The sequence below is a fragment of the Carex rostrata genome, chromosome 30, assembly GCF_964058835.1.
Source record: "Carex rostrata chromosome 30, lpCarRost1.2, whole genome shotgun sequence".
Classification (NCBI taxonomy): Eukaryota; Viridiplantae; Streptophyta; class Magnoliopsida; order Poales; family Cyperaceae; genus Carex; species Carex rostrata.
Window position 1 is genome coordinate 1,544,230 of NC_135947.1, and position 21,034 is coordinate 1,565,263.

Consider the following 21,034-nt stretch of genomic DNA (forward strand, 5'->3'; position numbering starts at 1 on the left):
GCAGATCTAACGGTTTACGATGTGGTGTTATTTAGTTTGAAATAACACCAATGTCATATTAGCCTAACTCTTCAATGCTATATATATTACACCTACTTTTTGCATAAAAATATGTCCTTTTAAAATTGCACCAGTAGAAATTTGTGCAAGTTTAAGAAATTCTTTGAAGGCATAACAGTAAGTTTTGATCATTTTAAGTATATTCATATTTAAACGAAGATATCTAATATGCATCAGTGTCATTATTTTGGATGATTTAAACAAAAACATAAAATGTTCATTAATCGAACTATGTATCCTGTTCTGTCTGAATGGAAAGCAACACAGATTCTCTTTTGTATTTACCCAAAAAAAAAAAAATCAAGTTCATTAATATGAAGATTCGTGCTGGAGCTAATCTTAAAAATTAAAGGCTCTCTGTGCATTGAAAACGATGCCGCGCGCCGGAAAGAATGAGAATCTTCTACCTAACAAACGAACACGTTTTTATTTAATTGACATTAGTCCAAAATAAAAATAAAATAAAATAAAAAGCGCATGGATCAAGTGGAAAGGAAATGGGAATCTAAAAGGATGACTGGAGCAGGAATGCATATCCTCTGCATTAACTCAAAAAGGAATCTTTTGAGTTAATAAATTTCAACCGTCTAATTTTAAATGGAGTCAATCTGACTCCTACTTATGATATAAGGGGTTCTTAATATTAGTGCAGATTCAGCCTGCATGAATTTTAAAACATATCGGATGGTCAATATTCATTAACTCAAAAGATTCCCTTTTGAGTTAATGCAGAGGATACAATTTCCTGGAGCAGTGGTCCTCAGCAATTTTTTATTGTTAGAAATTCAAAATCAAATTTTTAGAACCAAAATTAATGTTTTTATATTTCTTTTCTCAGTAAATGGAATTGTATCAATAATTCCCCAATGAGATATAACTAGTAATTCAGTGATTTTCACAATTTACTACATTAATGACTACACACTGTAAAAAATCAATAGGACCAAATCAATAGTTAGATCGAATAAGCACTCTCCAATGAGTACTCGCGTGGAAGAGAGAAAAGAAAGGTAATGAGAGGGTATGCAGATTTCACAGTCCTTATTTGAACCGAATAAATTGTTCAGTCTCGATTATTTTTAATTTTTTATGACGAAGGCACATTACAACTTACAAAAAGTCACTATAGCAAAAAGGAGCATCAGCAACCGGTATCAGTGACCGGTGCTGACGCTGATCGCTGATACTCAATTTTTCCCCAAAAAAAAATAATTTCATCAAAATCAAGCGACCAATTGTATCAACCAATGTCGTAAAAAACGGCTTTAACGGCTGATTAATCGGTCGTTTAATTGGAAACAGCGGCCAAACCGTTACAAATACACTTAACGGAGGACTTTTTGCGGATTTTTCCGATTAATCGGTTGTTTATTCTCGATTATTTCCGTTTATTCCAATTTATTTTAGTAAAAAAAAAAATTTCACATTGACTTTTTTTTTATGTGATAGTGTGTGAAATAAGTTTTATAAATCATGTATTGCAGTTTTGTTTGTGCATGGATAGACACTCAATATTTTTTATATATGTTTTTTCTTCTTACTTTAAAATTGATTAATTCTTCTTATATTTATTTATCATTTTTCTTACTAATTACTAATGTAATTTTTTCAGTTAGTACGACATATTCATTTATAAAACTAAGTTGTTATTATAAACTAAATTTAGTGATTTTATGTTGGAATGTTTCATTTCTTTCACATAATATGTTATTAGTATTTGAAAAAAGTTTAACTCTTGAATTTATTTTATCATTAAATAAATGTGTTACTGACACATGTAAAGTGCTTATACGTTAAAAAAAAAAAGTGTAGTGCCATGTTATAATAATAAAATTAAGTTAAATTAAATTTAATTAATAAGTTTAATGTACCTGTTCGGCTAGGAGGATTAAGCCTCTTTAGAGTTCCTTAGGTCATGTTTGGTTGTGAAGTAAAGTTAAACCGGATTAAATTTCTTACTCCAAGCTAAACCGGAGTAAGTTAATCATGTTTGGTGGAGTAAGCTAAACCACCTCTCTAGGTGGTGTAAGTTACTCCGATTTAGCTCAAATCTTTCTCCATCTTAAACCGTCTATGTTACTCCTCGTTTGACTCCTTAAGCGTGGAGTAAGGGGTTTACTCCACCTCTTACTCCACAACCAAACATGACCTCCAGACGAACAGCTTCTCTTTATAGTGGATTAAGCGTTCCTCCTTTGCACCATTTCTTAATCCTACCTCTTCCTTTCTTAAGATTTCGATCTCTAAGGAGCTTCCTAAAGACACTTTTCAGACAAATTTACCCTAAAAAGGCAACTGCTCCTTAACGTTTCCTCATTTTTTTTATTTTTTTATTCTCCTTCTCCCCTCCTCACTAGAGAGACACGAAAAAGAAAAGCACCTCTATCGCCGATGAAGATAAACAGCGATCCAATGATCGGTAGTCCAATCCGAAAACTGTATGATATTCGCATCAAGACGCTCTCTTTATTGACATCCCAATTGCTCCAAGTGTTCTCCAGCCGACAACCCTCGTTTTCTCTATCGGAACTAGCAAAGGAGGAGCGGGTTCATGGAGGTCAAGAGACACATAGTTGGCATTCTTACAACAATCGTCGGGGCCGCTAGGCTCCTTTCCATCGTTGATTGCAGCTCTACGACATCACTTTGGCCGGTATTTGTCTCCTCTCTTTCGTTGTAGTTTTTTTTTTCTTTGGATCAACAGTTCGAGTATTTGAATGCAATTGGTGGACTGTACTTTGTATTTGAATACAAATTCGAGTAGTCGAGTGTTTGAATTCAAGCATTTTAATTTCCTTTGTGTTTGTATATATGTCTTCTACCTTGTCGTAATTTATGATTCCCTATAGACCTGGGATTTCAATGCTAAGCTTTTCACTAAGGATTGGTTTGGATTAGATCATTTTTAATTAGCTTGTTTTGCCCAGTTTGTATTAATTAGGTATTGGGTTAATTCCTTTTGGCTTGTGCAGTCATCAATACCGGGTTAATTTATTTTTTATTTGGTACTTAGCTTTATGTGGGTTTCGAGAGTAATTGTTATAGATTAAACAATGGTAATTCTTGCTTTTGTTAATGAAAAAAAGGTAGTTAGGCTTGTTATAGATTAAACAATTTTAATTCTTGCTTCTGTACCAGTCGTGCACAGCTTTGTACCAGTCAATTTTGTATTAGCTTTCTACATCCTTGTACCAATCAATTCTATATTAGCGTTTTACATCTTTGTACCAGTCAATTGTAGTTCTTGCTTCTGTACCAATCGTGTTGAAGGCTCCATTTTAGTATATGTTTTTAGAACAAAGAACAATTTAGATTTCTAATTAATCTCTTTTATCATCTATTGTTTCTTTTGCAGATGTCAGGCTAATATTTATTTTGAAGAACTCAACTAGGTTGATTTTTATTTTGTTGTTTCATTTTGGTATAGTAATTTATAGGTCAAATTTGGATCACAAAATATTCAACTTATTTGAATGGAAAATTATGTGTGTAATTGAAAATGTTGACAAGTTTCTATTTGTAAAATTTGCAGTTATCAACATTTGTTAAGGGTTATATTTGTAAAATTTGCAGTTATCAACATTTGTTAAGGGTTATATTTATAAAATTTGCAGTTATCAACATTTGTTAAGGGTTATATTTGTAAAATTTGCAGTTATCAACATTTGATCAAGTGTTTCATTAATTACTAATTAATTTGTTATATGAATTGATCAAGCTCACAAAGCAATGCAGTGAAGTAGAACTAGATGTGGTCACTGTTGCTAGCAAAAAATATACAAGGATATTTTGGTCTTTACATACTAAAAATGTATATTTTACTCTTTATTCTTAATCCTTCTTTCAAATGAACAGTTGCTCCTTAGAAAGGATTAAAGTTTTAATCCTTTTCTCTTAAGGAGGCAACGCCGAACAGTCCCAATGAGTTAAATAAATTATGATATATATACATAAATTTAATAAAAACGTTAAATTGTCCGTATAATTCCGATTAATCGCTTGGTGGTACTCCGTCCGTCCGACAACTGCATACCGTTATTTACAATACTGGTATCAGCGATCGGCACCAATGTCGGTGGCTGAAAGTTTTGGGGTAAAGGCGTCAAAGGACTTCTCCATGCACGCCCGAGCCCTAAATCCCTCTTCTCCTCCACGCAGCAGCAACTCCACGCCAGATCCTCTTTTCCTCCACGCAGCAGCCACCGTCGATTGCTTTCTCCTCCCCTATGCAGTGCCTCAATCCCTCCCCATGGGCCGCTTTCTCTCTTCCAATCCGTCCTCACCTCTTTTTCTGCTTTGATCCCATTGTAATAGGCCGAAACACCAGAATTCAGGGCATAGCAAGAACAGGTGCTCAGCAATTGTGCCAAATTTGCTGAGGTAAGAAGGATCCGTGTTTCTCAATTTTCAATTTGCTGGAAACACTCAGCCGTTCACCCCACAAAATTAGGTTTCTTTATAAGTTTGAATATTTGGTTGTTGGCAATGAAGATCTGTGGAATTATATGGCTCATCTCGTATTATCCAAATTTATTCTTAAAATATGGTGTTTCTTATTGTTGTAAACTTGTAATTCATGTTCAGAACTCATTTTGTGCATAAACAGATTTTTTTTTTATAGCGATGCATGAACCATAGTTGTTAAGATTTGTTTTTTGAATGTAATACTTTTTAGCAAGTAGTGAGCATGTTAATGAAAGAAGCTGGCTATGAGAGAGAGAGTTCGCTTTCTTTGGAAGATTTTAATAAGGTATTTATGAAATACTTTTTTCACGACTCTATAAAGCTTGCTACATTGCTGTAATGTGCATACAGGTTTCAAAGTGTCTTTGGTTATCTGATTTGTGAAGATTTTTAAACCTGTTTGTTTTTGTGTCTCAGATTCCGATCAATTTCAGTTTAAAGATGGAGGTTGAGGTACCGATATGCTCTGTTCAACAGTAACTTTGAGAGTACTGTTCATGTGGGGAAAAAAATTCTGACAGAATTTTTTTTTCCCACGTCAACAGTCAAATGTAGTTCAAAATTCTTGTCAACCCATACCTATTCCTATTCCAACAGATCTACCAAACAGGCCCTAAAAGATATATCGTCCCCATCTATCTCCAGTAGCGGATGCACATAGGCTTAGGGGTAGGCACTTACCTACTGTTGGATTTGAAATTTTTATTAGATTAGTGGTAAATTAAATCTGTGCATACCCCTGGATAAATTTGTGCCCACTCCTGAATCACGTGTCGTGCCATGATCAAGTCAAATTTTTATGTGTCATGCTGTGCCGTAATCAAATTTGGAATGATGGTCACGGCACGCTAGTCAAGCTTTGACCACATGTGACCGGTTTGTCACGTTTGGTCATATTTGACTATTTTTTCATGATTTATATTAGTTTATTCAAGATTTACTATTCAATCAAGATTTAACGGTCCTAATTACACGTGACTCATGCGACCACGTGTCATGCTACGATTAAATCTTTCGCATGACGTGCACGTCACGCGAACGGTCACATCATGGGACATGTGAGTCACAACATGTGACCAACAAATGTGTCGTGCCGTGACTGAAACGTACTGTGTCGCGATGTATCCGGTCACGCCGTATCTTTTTTTTTTAATTCCTATCCGCTACTCTGCTCTTATTTGTCAGAAAAAAGAAAATTGCACTATTGTTAGTAATTTGTGCCTACCCTTGATCAAAATTTTGAATCCGCCCCTGTCTATCTCCAAATTTGTGCTCAGTAAATTTCTTTTTCCCTCTTTTTTTCATTGTTTGTACTTGTAAATTTTATAACATTTTAAAATTTTCATGGCACATCAATCTTGAGATATTTTTAAAAATGATGGATATTTTATTGTTTGTATATTTAGATATTGTTGTTGATGTTTGATCGATGTCAATATTTGATACGTGTGGTATCAATTAAATGGGGAAAAAGTAAATAAAAAAAAATCCAAAAAACTGACAGAATAGTATTACCAACAGATTATTTTGGATATCAACGACCAGTGAAACCGGTCACTGATGCCTTTACATAACGTCAACAAAAACCAACAACGACCAAAAAAATCGGTCGCTGAAAAGTCATCAGTGACTGATGATGTTATCGATTGAGCATCAGCAACCAGGGTATCAGCGATCGATTTTAACATCAGCAACGGGCGACTTGGCTGATGATCTGATCTGCTGTAATGAGTATTGAAACTGAATCATTGTTTCAGTTCTATTAGAATGTCCTCAGTAAAACCGAAAAAGTTCGGTTCCAACTATTTATTATTGAACAAAAAAACAACCAATCCCTTTTTTGATAATTTGATTTTTTTTGTTTAAAAAAAAAAATTGTGGTCCTCCTCCAGGCTTTTGTGGCTGCGAATTCAGATTTCAGCATCATCTAAACTTTTTGCCTAGGATGATACAAGCAAGGATAAAGACATTAATTAGTGTATAGCTACTAGATTATCCTATAGTTATTACCTGATCTCATCGCCAACTCATCACTTAGCTTATGGATAAGTATATCGATGCCTCAATAGATACATATATATAAATAACTTCGAAAGAGGGTTTAAATGTCTTTATCATCATGTTTGCACTATTTTTTAGTAAAATCACCTGCTAATAATATGAACATGTCTTAATAGTATAAGTGTATGCTTTAATTATATAAACACTTGCTAAAAAAGTATAAGCAACCACCCAATTAAGTTTTAAAAAAAAAAAACATTTTCTTATTGTCAGTTTTATTAGCATAAGCATCTGTCATAATATTTAGTATAAATATACACTGATAATACATCTAATTCAAAATTTTAAACGACTATATGTTGATAGAGACGTTGCGCTTGAGACGCGGATTAAGTCCGTGTTTTTTTTAGGAACTGAAAAACCCATTGTTTGGTATTTTAAATAAAAAAATGAGTTAATGTTCCTTCCACTTGATATTGATATTGCGGCTCTTTATAAAAGTTCTTTGCGACTTAAACTTGAGTTGGTGCCATCCAATAAAGTAAATTAAATTGCTAGGTGAAGACGTGAAGTTAGTAGTGGATTGAATTCGGGTAGGGTACAGGTACCTCGGGTACGGGTAGGGCGGGTAGTCGGGTAGGGCGGGTACGGGTAGGGCGGGTAGTCGGGTAGGCGGGTACGGGTAGGTCGGGTAGGGTTTTAAAAAAGTGTACCCTACCCGTTTCAAACCCGTGCCCGTCCCGGGTAACGGGTACGGGTACCTCGGATACGGGTAGTCGGGTAGGGCGGGTAGGGTACGGGTATTTTTTATTTTTTTTATTTTTTTTTTATTTTTTTTTATTTTTATACTGTTTTTTATTTTTATTTTTTCTGTTTTTAATATTATTTTTTTCGGCGGCAAAATAATTTTGAATTTAAAAAAAACAGGTAAACGGGTAAAGGGTAATGGGTAAACGGGTAAAAGTACACGGGTAAAAGGGTAAAGTAGGTCGGGTAAACGGGTGCGGGTACGGGTAAAACGGGTGCGGGTAGACGGGTTTCGGGTACGGGTAAAACGGGTACGGGTTGGACGGGTTTTTTCCCGAATCATTGAGTCCGGTCCGTCTCAAACCCGTACCCGTGTACCCGTTTACCCGCCTATACCCGGGCACGGGTACGGGTACCTCGGGTAACGGGTACGGGTCGGGTAAAACGGGTCATACCCGTTCGGGTAAAAGCAAACCACTAGAAGTTAGCCACAATTACAATACAAAGTTACCATTAAAATTAACAAAGGGCCGCATAATAAAGGAGCCGTTTTCTCCTTCATGTTAGAACATTCGCGGCGACTTTATAAAATGCAAATTGACATTTTCATTTTTCCCTCTCAACAACACGGAACGCTTTCAAATTTAAAAAGAATTCGCTTTCATCAGCAATGCGAAACACTTTCATATTTAAAAAAAAAAATTGATTTATAGAAAGCGCTTTCAAACCCTTCAAACAAAAGGCGCAAACTCCATAGCGGCCCAGGTAAAGATTTTAACAGAGTAATTTTGGCTTCGTGCAGTGCACAAATCATATGCAGCACTATTTTGATTCTAAAGTCTGTGTTCTGCATGAAGCAAAAAATGTTCTGTTAAATCATTACCCGGATTGGAAGTCATCTAATATATTAATATTATCGTTTGCTATTATTTTAATTTAATGTTCAGATTATTAGAAATTAATATTTAGTTAAATAATTGAAGTATTTAGGAAATCTAAATAATTATTAATTCGTAAATCAATATTAATTGAACTGAAAAAAAATAATAAAAACGAGATTAGGAATAAGAAGAAATGATGGGAATAATGGGAAGGGAGTGTTGAATCGGTTGTTAACTGAAACGATTTATGATATTTTAGTGTTTAGCTTAATAGCAACTAATATTTAGATAATCTAAACAATTATTGGTGCTTGAATAAGCGCTGAACTCAAAAGTATGAATAAATAACTCAAAACTATACAACTTTACTGTAAAGAGGTCTTGATTATATATGTTACAGTTGATTATATATAATGATACAAGGTACTTTAGTGTCAACTTTATATAATTTTATACTTAATTAAATGACTTAAATGTTAAAAAAAGGATAAATTTTGCTGGAGTTCATTAAACTTTATCATTTGTCACGAATTGGTCATTTAAGTTTTATTTGTTCTTTTCTAGTCAATCAACTTTGTTTATTTGTTTCAATCAAGTCACTCTATATTTTTCTGTTCAAAATCTTAATGGAAGATTCTCATTTCGACTAAAATATTAATAGAATATATTCATTCCATTCAAAATACTAACATAATGAGCATATTTTATCCAAAATAATAACGGAATGAGCATATTCAGTTAATATTTTGGACGGAAAAGTATAAAGTGGCTTGATTAGGACAAATGACAAAGTTGAGTGACTAAAAAAAAACACATCAAACTTGAGCGACCAATTCGTGAGAAATGACAAAGTTTAGTGACCTCCAGCGAAATTTATCCTAAAAAATTTGCAGATCAAGTTTGCATGAATCTTAATGCGGATTGGATGGCCCGACTAAACTAAACTGTGAAGTTGAGATGGTCCTGTGTCTTCCTCAGCCAGTGTCAGTGCTCACTGATTTCCCTTCCAAGAACTCTATCCATATCCATTAATAACAAATCTTAGTACAATCACACTGTTGTAGATAAAAAGGTTGGATACTTTTTGTGTTCCTTTGTAATGAATTTTTATGAGAGTAGGTGAGGTTCTTATCACAAAAAAAAATCAGTTAAAATTAATCTCTTTTCTATAAAAATTTTGGATATTATTGGGCAGGATAAGATTGAAACATCTTAATTAGCACGTAACTCTTCTAAATGCTATTCAATATGTGAGTTCCACTATAGTCCGGTTAGAATTTTTGTTAATTCATCTTTTAGACTAATAGTTATGTTTGATTGTGAAATAAGAGGCGGAATTAACGCTTCACACTCAAGCTGTTAAAATGAGGAACAAAACATAAATAGTAAAAATGAATTCCACTATTTCGGTCTAAATTTTCAATTTTCTTGTTAATCCACTTTATAGAATAATGGTCATTTTTAATTGTAGAATAAGAGGTGAATTAAATTCCTCGTTTCATATTTAAGCTGTTAAATGATGAGTAAAATATAAAAAAATAAGATAGAATTACGGCGAAGCAAGTTAAACTTTCTTTTCAACCGGATTATCTCACTCTGTTTGCAGGGCTAATATATATATTTTTTTTTCTTCTTTTTTCTTTTTTTCTTGAGAAACATGACAGATGTTGCCCAAAATTATAGGACCTACTGTCACAAACAAACATTCATTTTCCGGTTTCTCTCTCGTCATATCTAGGGCTGGCAAAAAAATCCGTAGTTCGTGATTCGATTCGGGTTTGATTCGAGTTTAATTCGATTCGAAATAGGTTCGAATTAAAACGAACCAAACCAGGTTCGGTTCAAAATTAATTTAAACCAAACTCAAACCTAGCCTGGTTTCATCGAAATGGGTTTGGTTACTTTTATGGTTCGAATCTCATAATAACATCGGCCATCCATTTACCTGATGAAATTAAAATCCAAGATAGAGAGTCATAATTTAACTTAGCCGACACTCCCTCGCTCTCAAATCTCAATAACCTAGTTCTCTCTCCACCTCTCCCTAACTCACTCTCCCTCTAGCTCTAAAATCTAGCCGACGCTCTCGGCGACTGGCTGTCTCTCCGACTGTCACTCCTCTCTCCGACCTAGATGACTGTCTCTCATCTCACTTCGGTCGTCTCTCATAGTTCATACCAGGAAAGCCGTCTCTGATGTATTTTTTCATGAACAATTTTTCAACTTAAAAACACTCATTTCATAGTTCATACAGATAAAAGGAAGTCATGTGAATTTTGTCCCGCGAGAAAAAATTAATGTATAAACTACCGGTATAACTAGGGCTGCTAAAAAATAATTTAGTTCGTGATTCGATTCGGGTTCGATTCGAAAAATGTGTAGTTCGCAATTAATTCGATTCGAAATGGGTTCGGTTTGAAATGAATCAAACCAGGTTCGGTTCAAAATTAATTCAAACCAAACTCAAATCTAGGGTAAGTTCGATTCGGTTCGGTTCGGTTCGTTGCCACCCCTAGTCATATGTGACTCAAGTAACAAATTACATTGCAAAGTCACATTAAAGCTATGTTACCCTGACACTCTTAGAAACCCATCGTACCCGTGTCCGACACGTATCCGACACCGACACGCCTCTGACACGGCCACGATACGTATCAGACACGCCAGCTGGCGCGTCGCCTTACGTGGCGTATCCTTAGTCCTTTGATACGGTCTCCGACACGCTTTGACTCGTCTGGATACGGCCTGGACACTAATCTGACACGGCTTGGTCTATAGCTGCTCCCTGCACCGTGCCTGCTGTGGTCCATTGTTGCTCCTGGTGCACCAAGCTTGTTGTGAACCGCACCAAAAATTGGCTTTTTCTTGCGCCAAGGGAGAATCGAACTGGGGTTGCTGCTGACACCGCCAAAGCCAGGGAGCAGCTATAGACCAAGCCGTGTCAGATTAGTGTCTACTAGTGTTTATATTTAATGTACTAGTGTTTATATTTAATGTATATCCAGGACTTTTGAAATTTAATTATATAATATAATAGACGTGTCGTGTCCTTAATTTTTGAAAATTGCCGTATCGCCGTACCCGTGTCGTATCCGACACGATACCCGTACCCGTATCCATGCAACATAGCATTAAAGCATATTTCAAGTCTTTTAGGGGACTATCTTGAAAAGTTAATTGCAAAGTCAATAATAATAAAATAAGAGATGAAGCGTAATAGATAAAATATAAAAGGTTGAGCCCACTCTGTAGCTATATAGCCTATATATAGCCAACGTAAGAGACGATTCTAATGGCACTCTCTCTCAGTCAATACTCCTCTGCTCCAATAGATACGAAAACAGAGAACAAGCATCAGAAGCTTCAATCGGTACCATACATATGCTTTAATGGCAACTCGAATTGCAGTGTACTATTTCTTCCTTGTGGTTCTCCTCTCTGTTGTTTTGAACGCCAACTCGAGAGTTCTAGAAAATATCAAGAAGGCCAATTTTGTTAAAACCTCAGAAGAAATCAAAGCAACTGTTGTTTTCTCTCATCCACGGCCAAGCAAAGAAGTCTCAAATCTCTTCGAGTCGAAGAGGCTGAGCCCCACCGGACCGGACCCACAACACCATTGAGGAATACATCCACAGAAATTTTATTCTTCTCCCTTTTTGGTTTCTTTTCTTCACTCTCAAGTGTTTAAATTTGAAATGTGGAGTAGTAGTGTGTCAAAACAGGGGAGCATAATTAATTTCTTGAATAAGAGACGGTTTTATATTATAGAGCGTTTGATTTTTGCTTGATTAAGTAACATGTTCCAAACTACAGAGATTAAATTTTTCTTGCTTATTTTTATGAAAAGATAATTAATGTGTTTATCCTTGTGGAATCCACCTACATTCAAGTTTACTTTTTGTTATAAAAGAATCCTAAATCTGTCCTTCTCTTTCTACATTTAATTTGTTTCTATTATATCCTGTTTAGTTCATGTATGGCACACTGCTGGAAACCAGGAACAAACTACCTTGATCGTACCGCTTTCTCGTTCAATTTATGGGACTAACTTTGCTGCTGTATTTGTTAAATCTTAAAGTTGATTGTGGAATCCACTAACTTATGAAAAAGTTTTGATCTTTATTTTAGTTGTGCTGTGGTCACACAAGCTGGTAGTACCTTTTTCAGTTATTGCCTTTATTTGCTGCTTTTTCTCTTGTTGGATGTATAGTATATACTCTGTTTTTTTTTAATTTAATTTGAGCAATGGATTTTCCTCAAAGTGTACACGCTCGATCAATCGTGCAAGAACATAAACAAAACAAGAATCTATCAATAAAAATTCAAGGCGCGTGCAATCGGGCTAGATATCGCATAAAAAGATACCGCCGTATACATCATGCTTCTCCACTTTCCTGTCACCTAATTAGTACAATTGTACTTGCTATACGGATGCAGAGCAATTGGCTACATCTCAATAAAATAAAGTATAATGCCTTCATCCAAAGGTCTGTTCTTGATACCTAATTTGAATCGCCAAATTGATTTAGAAGCGCATAATATTTTAGAAATTTTAGCTTGAATCTTAAATTTGATGAAGGAAATAAAATTTAAATTCTTCTACAATAAAATAATGAAACAACATTATCTAAAGTTGTAGTAGCGGTCTTAAGAGTTAAGACGACTCCCTGTCTTATTGCAAAAGATTAATTAGGTCATGCGGCTATTCCTTGTGTATGATGGAATAGCAGTTATTCTTGTGTGTAAAGAGAGCGAAAAAATATTAAGAATTCCGCCATTACAGTTTGATTACCAAATGGCCCTTGGTACTACCAATCTCGAGCCACAGCATACCTGATTTCAATGATCAAGAGGACCTTCTCACATGGATGGAGGTGATCTCCAGATGATCGGTACACTTCGGCTTCAGTATACAAAACCATGCTGATAGGAGCTGAGGTGAAATGACAGTACATGGAAATTTGGTGGAGCGATGCACCAGCAAAGGTTCAGATTTTTACATTCTTCTTGTTGAACAACAAGTTATTAACTCATAATAATATGTTGATAAGAGGAACGAGGTGTGTGGATGAATGCGCTATGTGCTCTACATGCCCGTTAGAATATGTTTTGCATATTTTTTTCCATCGTGAGTATGTTGCTTAAGTGTGGAGTTGCATGAGAGGTTTGCTAGTTGGAGCAAATACAATACAAATGACATGGGAAAAATCATGGTGCAGCTACAAATCAGGCATGCGTGAAAATAAAAGAGTATGGGCCACGATATTTATGGGGGTATTATGGACAATTTGAAAGCAACAAAATGAATTCATTTTCAAAAGCAAAAGAATGCCCCCTTAGTTGCTAGCGAGAAAAATTTATGAAGAAACAGAACTGTGGATTCAATGCTATGGAGGAAGGAATAGGTTGATGTATTGAGTTTGAGTTTCTTTTTTATTTTCTGAGTTCTTAATTAGTTTTGAGAGGTTGAACAATGATGTTGTAAACAAATTTATTTATTGTAAACTTAGTAGTCACTACCAACCAATTTAAAAAAAAAAAAAATTCGAATCTGACAAAGTTGATGCTATTGTAATATATAATTCATTTGAGACTCTAGTTACTTATCTTTTCTATTCCTTAGCCTTCCGCTATCTCGCTCGCAAGATGGGTTACAAGAAATCACTATTTCAATTGTACAATCCAAATAACACAACATTACACTATTTTCATACTAATCCAAAAATTACTATTTTCTCTCTATTCTCATCTACTAATATTAATTGCTCTATTATGATACTAATCCTCGCACGATCCAAACATTATTAATCGGTCGGAACCTCTAAACTCAATATTTGTTACTTAAAATAATTTGAATAATTTGTAAACAACTTTTACAAAGACAACTAACAATGCAACCCATCTTAAATTTTCTTTTGAGGGAAGTTCCATCATGAAATATGAAAATTAGCAAAACAATCCACACAAGGATATGCAACCATAGCTGGGGTATATATATTATACTTATAGCTAGATATAATAATGTTCTTATTTCTAAGTCTCAACCAATAGACATAACTGACACCAACTTTTGTCTTTTTGGAGCCATTTTAAGTTTGGACGAGGTGGATCACTAAAAATATAGTGGGGGCATGTTTAATAATTACAAAAAAAATTGGGGATAGTTTATACTCAGCAAAATTTTTGCCATATGCGCAGAGATACTGTATTCCACCAATTCTCAGTGGAATCTTAAATATGATTCCAAAGTGCTTCATTTTTAAGTGATACTTCTACTTGTAATCCTACCATGTTAATTTAAGATAGTGATGAGAGCAGTTACGTACGTACAGTTGCTAGTATACACAAATTAAATTATTAAACACTTAAAGCTCACTGGCTTTATTTGACCAACAGTTGTAAACTGGACCTAATTAAAGTCGGTTGTGTGCATTACATGATAATGCAAAAAAATTAGCTCTTTTTGCTAATTCGGTCTAGTTTGACTTGCAATGATACATTATAAACCCACATAAATTTTGACACAAATACTTAAACAAAATTTTTGTTTGTGGACGTTAGGATTTAGACGACATATAGGCCCCATTTTTTGTATTTTTTTTTTTATTTGAATGCGTGAAACGAACATTATGCACCAAGCTCCAACTTCTAATTAAATTGACCTTTCCAAAAAGAAACAATTTTGTATTTAGTTCATATTGGATAACCACTACAAAAGTGTTTCATAAGCGCTGAGCAAAGATGCACTCTTATTTGAAATAATTACGCTGAGCAAAGATGCACTCTTATTTGAAATAATTAATTGGGTTGTGTTATTACTTTCTTTCTTTCTTTTTCACCAAATCGTACTCTCCTCTTCTATTCTATTCTATGGGAGGCGGGGTAGGAATTCAGATAAGGCCGGTGAGATATGAATTCGTATCCTCAGCATTAATTCAGAAAAGAATCTTTTGAGTTAATACGTCATGAACCGTTCGATCTGATTTAATATATGTATAACTTAGATCTGCACTAATATTAAAGGGCCCATGTGTTATAGGCGGGGGGGGCAAATTGACTCCATTTAAAATCAAACGGCTGAGATATATTAACTCAAAAATGCTCTTTTGAGTTAATGCTGACAATGCGAACTTGGTGAGATATATGATTATGTCTAACCGTCTAAGTTAGATCCGAACGGTTTAAATTTGTATGAATTTTAAGTAGATTCTCCCATTCTTAATAATACAATAGGCTCCAAACAAGAGCGGATTTAGAGCTAATATCATAGAGGGGCTTAACTATTCTTGTAATTTTAAAATTTTAATTGTGTATATTTGATAGGTGTCAAACATGTCTATAGGATTTTTTTTTTTTAAGGATAAGACAGTAAATTGCTATCTTACATATTTGTATTGATAAAAAAAATATTTATAATTTTTAGTAGGACTTTTACATGAAATTTGATCAAATACCTTTTTTATACCATAATTGAGAATATTGTCCTTAATTTTAGGGACGTAGAGAGCAAAAGAAGAAGAAATCAAGCCAAAAAGATGAAGAAAAAACCTCCCTATTCAAGTCAAGACTGAAAGTCACCTTTTAGTTGCTCCCTCCAGTCGCAAGAAAGGATCCAGCTCCTCCCAGGTACCGTAGAGGATTTAGCTTACTTTATAGTATGAGATTTAATCTCAGCTGGTTTGAGATTCAAGCTAGCTCAGGAGGCAGTATTATTGGGCTTTGAGATTCGTGCCAAGTTAAAAAGAACGGTCCAAATTCATTAATCGTAAAAGATTTCCTTTTCAGGCGACGAAGAGGATGTGATTCCAGGTGTTTGGATGTTCTGTTTTCCAGTATGGGATTGGATTCTTCTTCCCATTTTCAATCACATCTCTGTACAATTTCATGGGAAAATAAATATTAAATAAAACCAAAAACAAAAATTCTCATCATCTCCTGCTTCATCTCTCTCCTCAAAATCTTCTAATATAAGAATATTGTATGCATTAGTACTCAATTTTAAATAAATGTACTTATTTATACTTGCACTCAAATATTATATATATACATTATCACGATCTCAAATTATTTAAATTAATTTTCTAATAAAATATGCTTTCAGTTATCGAAAATCATAATGTATTTACCACTATTTTAATGTCATTCATACAATTGACACGACTAACCAAAGATAAAATTATAATTTATTACACTTGTACAATTTTATTTTTCTAAATTTTATTCTTGAGAAATGTTTTGATCATCCAAGCTATCATATCCGGGTGTGTCCCCCCAAGTAGTTTAACAGAAAAATATTTCAATGTTCTCTAACTTTCATTTTTAACGCTAGTATCAAAACATTTAAAGCTATGTCTATAATTTTTTAAAATGTTACTCGCAAGTATTTAAACCTCTATCTAAAAGTATTTCTAGATAGTTTTAGTTTTTAAACCATTTAACTACTTTTGTTTTTAAGTCAAAAAAAAGAAAGATTATTTTCACTCACTGTTTTTTTTTCCTTGATCATTCTAATTTATTTTTCCGACGATCCGTGATAAATTTTACGAATCTAAAAATACGAACGTTTTCTATTCGATTTTATATTTCAAATAAGATTCATGAAGAAATGTTTTTGAGTCATTTTTAAGTCATTTTTTTTTTAAGTAAAGCTTATGAGCACTTTAAATTTTCAAGTTTTCAAATTGCAGTCTACAACCTAATACATGAGGTTTATATGCTTTGTACATGTAGTGTTATTGTTGAGATTTAAATTCTTTGTACATGAGGTTTATATGTTTTATTCTTATTAATGAGATTTATATGCGTGTACATAGGTTTATACGAAAGATTTTAAGGCTTGTAAACATATGTTTAAATTATTTTGAGGCAAAATAAAAAAAAAACTGAAAGGCACACAATTTAAAGTGGTAAAAAAAGATGACACAAATGTAACTCGAAAGTTATTATTCATGGATCTCATTTGAAAGAGAAAATCAAGTAAAAAATGTTTGTATTTTTAGATTCACAAAATTCATCACGGATCATCGAAAAAATTGGCTAGAATGATTAGAGGAAAAAAAAACAGAGGGGTGAAAGGAATCTTTCATCTTTTGGTTTGAAGACAAAAGTAGTTAGAAGTTAAAACTATCTAAATTTAGAATTTAAATGTTCTCAGATAAAGGTTTAATTGTTTGCTAGTAACATTTTAAAATGTTCTAAACAAAACTTTAAATGTTTAGATTTAACAATAAAAATAGACGTTAGATAACATTGTAAGTTTCTTTTTTGTTAAACTACTTGGGAATTCGTTCGGGAATTTATTTGAGAGTCAATTATCAGACTCCTTTATTATATGTTAATTACCACACTTCAGGTTATTATAATTGATGACAAAATTATTAATAGCTATTAATCATAAAATTGATATTGATAATAAATCTTCAAATAATATAGAGTTTGGATGAATTTCTTTTTTTTTTTTAAATTAGAAATGTTCCATAACTAGCAACCGAATACTCATTTAGTACATTTTTATAAGCGTTCCCGACTTCCCGTACTTATCTAAAAGAGTATGAATTTCTGTAAATAAAAAATAGATTCTCAAATCCGTCAAATATCATCTCATACAATACCGTAATAAACAAACAGACTCTTGAACCATTTGGTGAAGGATAACTGGATAAGCACCATCTCACCGAAGAGCGATTAATTAACCTATAAATGATGCACGTGCAACAGTTCCTATGATCATACGCAAACCGACTGTATCTTACACGGCCGAAAGAAAATTAAAATCAAAAGAACCGTGTTTAGTCGGCTTAAAGAAATTGATCTTTTATTCTTTTATTTACAATTATCTTTACATCATGGCAATGGGTCCAGTTCATATAAAAAAAATAGTTGGGCCTAGTTCAATCTAGGGGTAGCAACGAACCGAACCGAACCGAACCGAACTTACCTTAGGTTTGAGTTTGGTTTGAATTAATTTCGAACCGAACCTGGTTTGATTCGTTTCGAACCGAACCCATTTCGAATCGAATTAATTGCGAACTACACATTTTTCGAATCGAACCCGAATCGAATCACGAACTAAATTATTTTTTAGCAGCCCTAGTTATACCGGTAGTTTATACATTATTTTTTTCTCACGGGACAAAATTCACATGGCTTCCTTTTACCGGTATGAACTATGAAATAAGTGTTTTTAAGTTGAAAAATTGTTCATGAAAAAATACATCAGAGATGACTTTCCTAGTATGAACTATGAGAGACGACCGAAGAGAGAGGAGAGACAGTCATCTAGGCCGGAGAGAGGAGTGACAGCCGGAGAGACAGCTAGTCGCCGAAAGCGTCGGCTAGATTTTAGAGCTAGAGGGAGAGTGAGTTAGAGAGAGGTGGAGAGAGAACTAGGTTATTGAGATTTGAGAGCGAGGAAGTGTCGGCTAAGTTAAATTATGACTCTCTATCTTGAATTTTAATTTTATCAGGTAAATGGATGGCTGGTGATTTTATGAGATTCGAACGACAAAAAAATCACGAACATATTTCGATCGAACCAGGCTAGGTTTGAGTTTGGTTTGAATTAATTCCGAACCGAACCTAGTTTGGTTCGTTTCAATTCGAACTCATTTCGAATCGAATTAAACTCGAATCAAACCCGAATCAAACCCGAATTGAATCACGAACCTCGAATATTTTTGCCAGCCCTAGTTCAATCCAACCGATATTACATCAAGAGATCATGTAAATGTAGTCTGAATTCATTAATTTGTTGGGCTAATCACTTTTTATCAAAAAGGGGAAAAATATTGTTGGGCTAGTATAAATTGGTCGGTTAGGCTCAACCCAACCGAGAGCTAATGTCGGATTTGTTAATTGCCGATTTTGATTTTGGTCATATCAATATGAACTTACTTCCTTTTTGTTTATGCAACAATTCCTAGTGTGTAAAAGCAGTTAAGCACAGTAATAATTTCGGAATTCAACAATAATTTGATGATGTTTAAAATTAGTGGTTTAGATAGAATATATATATTTAGAAATAATTTGTTGTTTTATTATTTGTAGAGCGAGGCTACAGTACTATGCATAGCACATATTAGCATGTAATACGGATCAATATTTCTATTTTTAAAGTACGAACAACTGATTTGATCCGCTCAATATGGTATCCATATGAAAATATATTTGTTGATGAAATATTATTATTTTAAGATTTTTTTTACTTATTTTTTTAAATAGGTAGAAAATCACTTCATCTAAATATTCTAAATCATTTTATATTAGTAATTTTCTACTCATCTAAAATATAGTAAAAAGAATTTTAAAAATATAAAATTAGATCAACAAGTGCATTTTTATATGAAATTACGTTGAATGGTTGAAATCGACTATTTGAACTTTAAAAAAAAATATTAAACTGTACTGTGCATATTAACATAGCCTCACTCAACTGTTATTTGTATATCAAAATATAACATAAGTACATAATAATAAGAGTTTCGCAATTTTTTTTAAAAATATGATATTAATATTGTATAGTTTTGCACAATTCTTCAAATTTGATAAATAATTTGGAAATATATTGAAAAGAATAATTTAGTAGAACTAGGGCATTCTTAAGCTCACTAAGTCTTTGTGTGAATTAACTGTAAAATCTATCGGATTGGCCATTGGTTTCGAGCGACATATTCAAACCGTTGAAATTGATCTACTTCATCAATAATGTGTTTACATATAAAATTTATAAATTTCAAATTAATTTAGTATAAGTTAAGTGGTAAAAAAATTATGAAAATGAATACATTGAATTAAAACTTTATTTTTTACTATTCGATTTTATACTAATTTTAAATTTTATAAAATTTGAATATAAGTACACTACTCATAAAGTAAATTAGTAATTTAAAATCATTAGGTTTTAAAGTAAAACTCACTGGAGACAATAGTTCTACTCTAATATTTATATTATTTAACAACATTGTCACTATATCTGAAAGTATAACATGATATTTTTTTTTATTGAACCTTTATTTTATAAAAAAAAAAATACTTTATTAGTCTTATCAGTCATATCTGATATGCTGTCTGGATAAACCGGTAAAGGAAGACAGCTAAAAAGCATGATACCTTTTCTTTAGTTTTTCATTTTTTTTTTTTTTTACTTTTTGTTTGATAGTACGATTTACTTATTTTTGTCATTGTATTAGGTGAAGAACAAACCGAAATCCTGTTTTAAATGTTTGGCAAACCGACCCATTAATCAAACAAATTGCTTTTCTGAGTTGACTTAAACTATATTGCTTATCCAGTAGGCGTGCAAAGAAATTAAGCATTAATCACCGGCATTCTATTAAAATGCAAAAAAAAAAAAAAAAAGTAATTATACATTGGTGAAAGACTGCGCATGAAGATAAGATAACGTTAGCTATTGGTTTACAACTAACCTTGTTTCATTATCGCTTTGAATGCACACATGTCAATGTGTACAAAGGAGATTTGTTAAAGTAACTTTTGACTATATAATCGCAATAGATTTCCAAATTGGGAAGGTACTTGTCCTATCTAACATTTACTTTTCAAAAAAGAACTATTAGATCAAGACCAAAATAAACTCTTCATATCTTGATCTTTTCAAATTGCCATTACTGCATCACATATTTTATAAATGTTTGGGTGAATCACATTCCATCTTTTTGTGTATTATGATTTCATAATACACATCCAAAAGGATGGAATGATCTTTTAATCGAACAAATTGAACTTTGCAAAATTCAATATTTAATGAAATTAACGGAACAACTTGCACTAGATTCTAAGAAAATACTTAATTGTACAAAATATTTATGTTTTGTACATGTTCATTTTATTTGAAAATAAAAATGGACTGCGTTCATACAATT

At 33.2% G+C, this 21,034-nt stretch overlaps 1 long non-coding RNA gene across 1 annotated transcript; it reads left to right on the plus strand.

Annotated features, from left to right (window-relative positions):
- The first annotated feature begins 2,720 nt into the window (after nucleotides 1-2,720).
- On the plus strand, nucleotides 2,721-3,685 carry LOC144546925 (uncharacterized). The gene is made up of 2 exons (XR_013508910.1): nucleotides 2,721-2,990; nucleotides 3,033-3,685. It is a non-coding gene; the product is annotated as an uncharacterized LOC144546925 (long non-coding RNA).
- The last annotated feature ends 17,349 nt before the right edge of the window (nucleotides 3,686-21,034 follow it).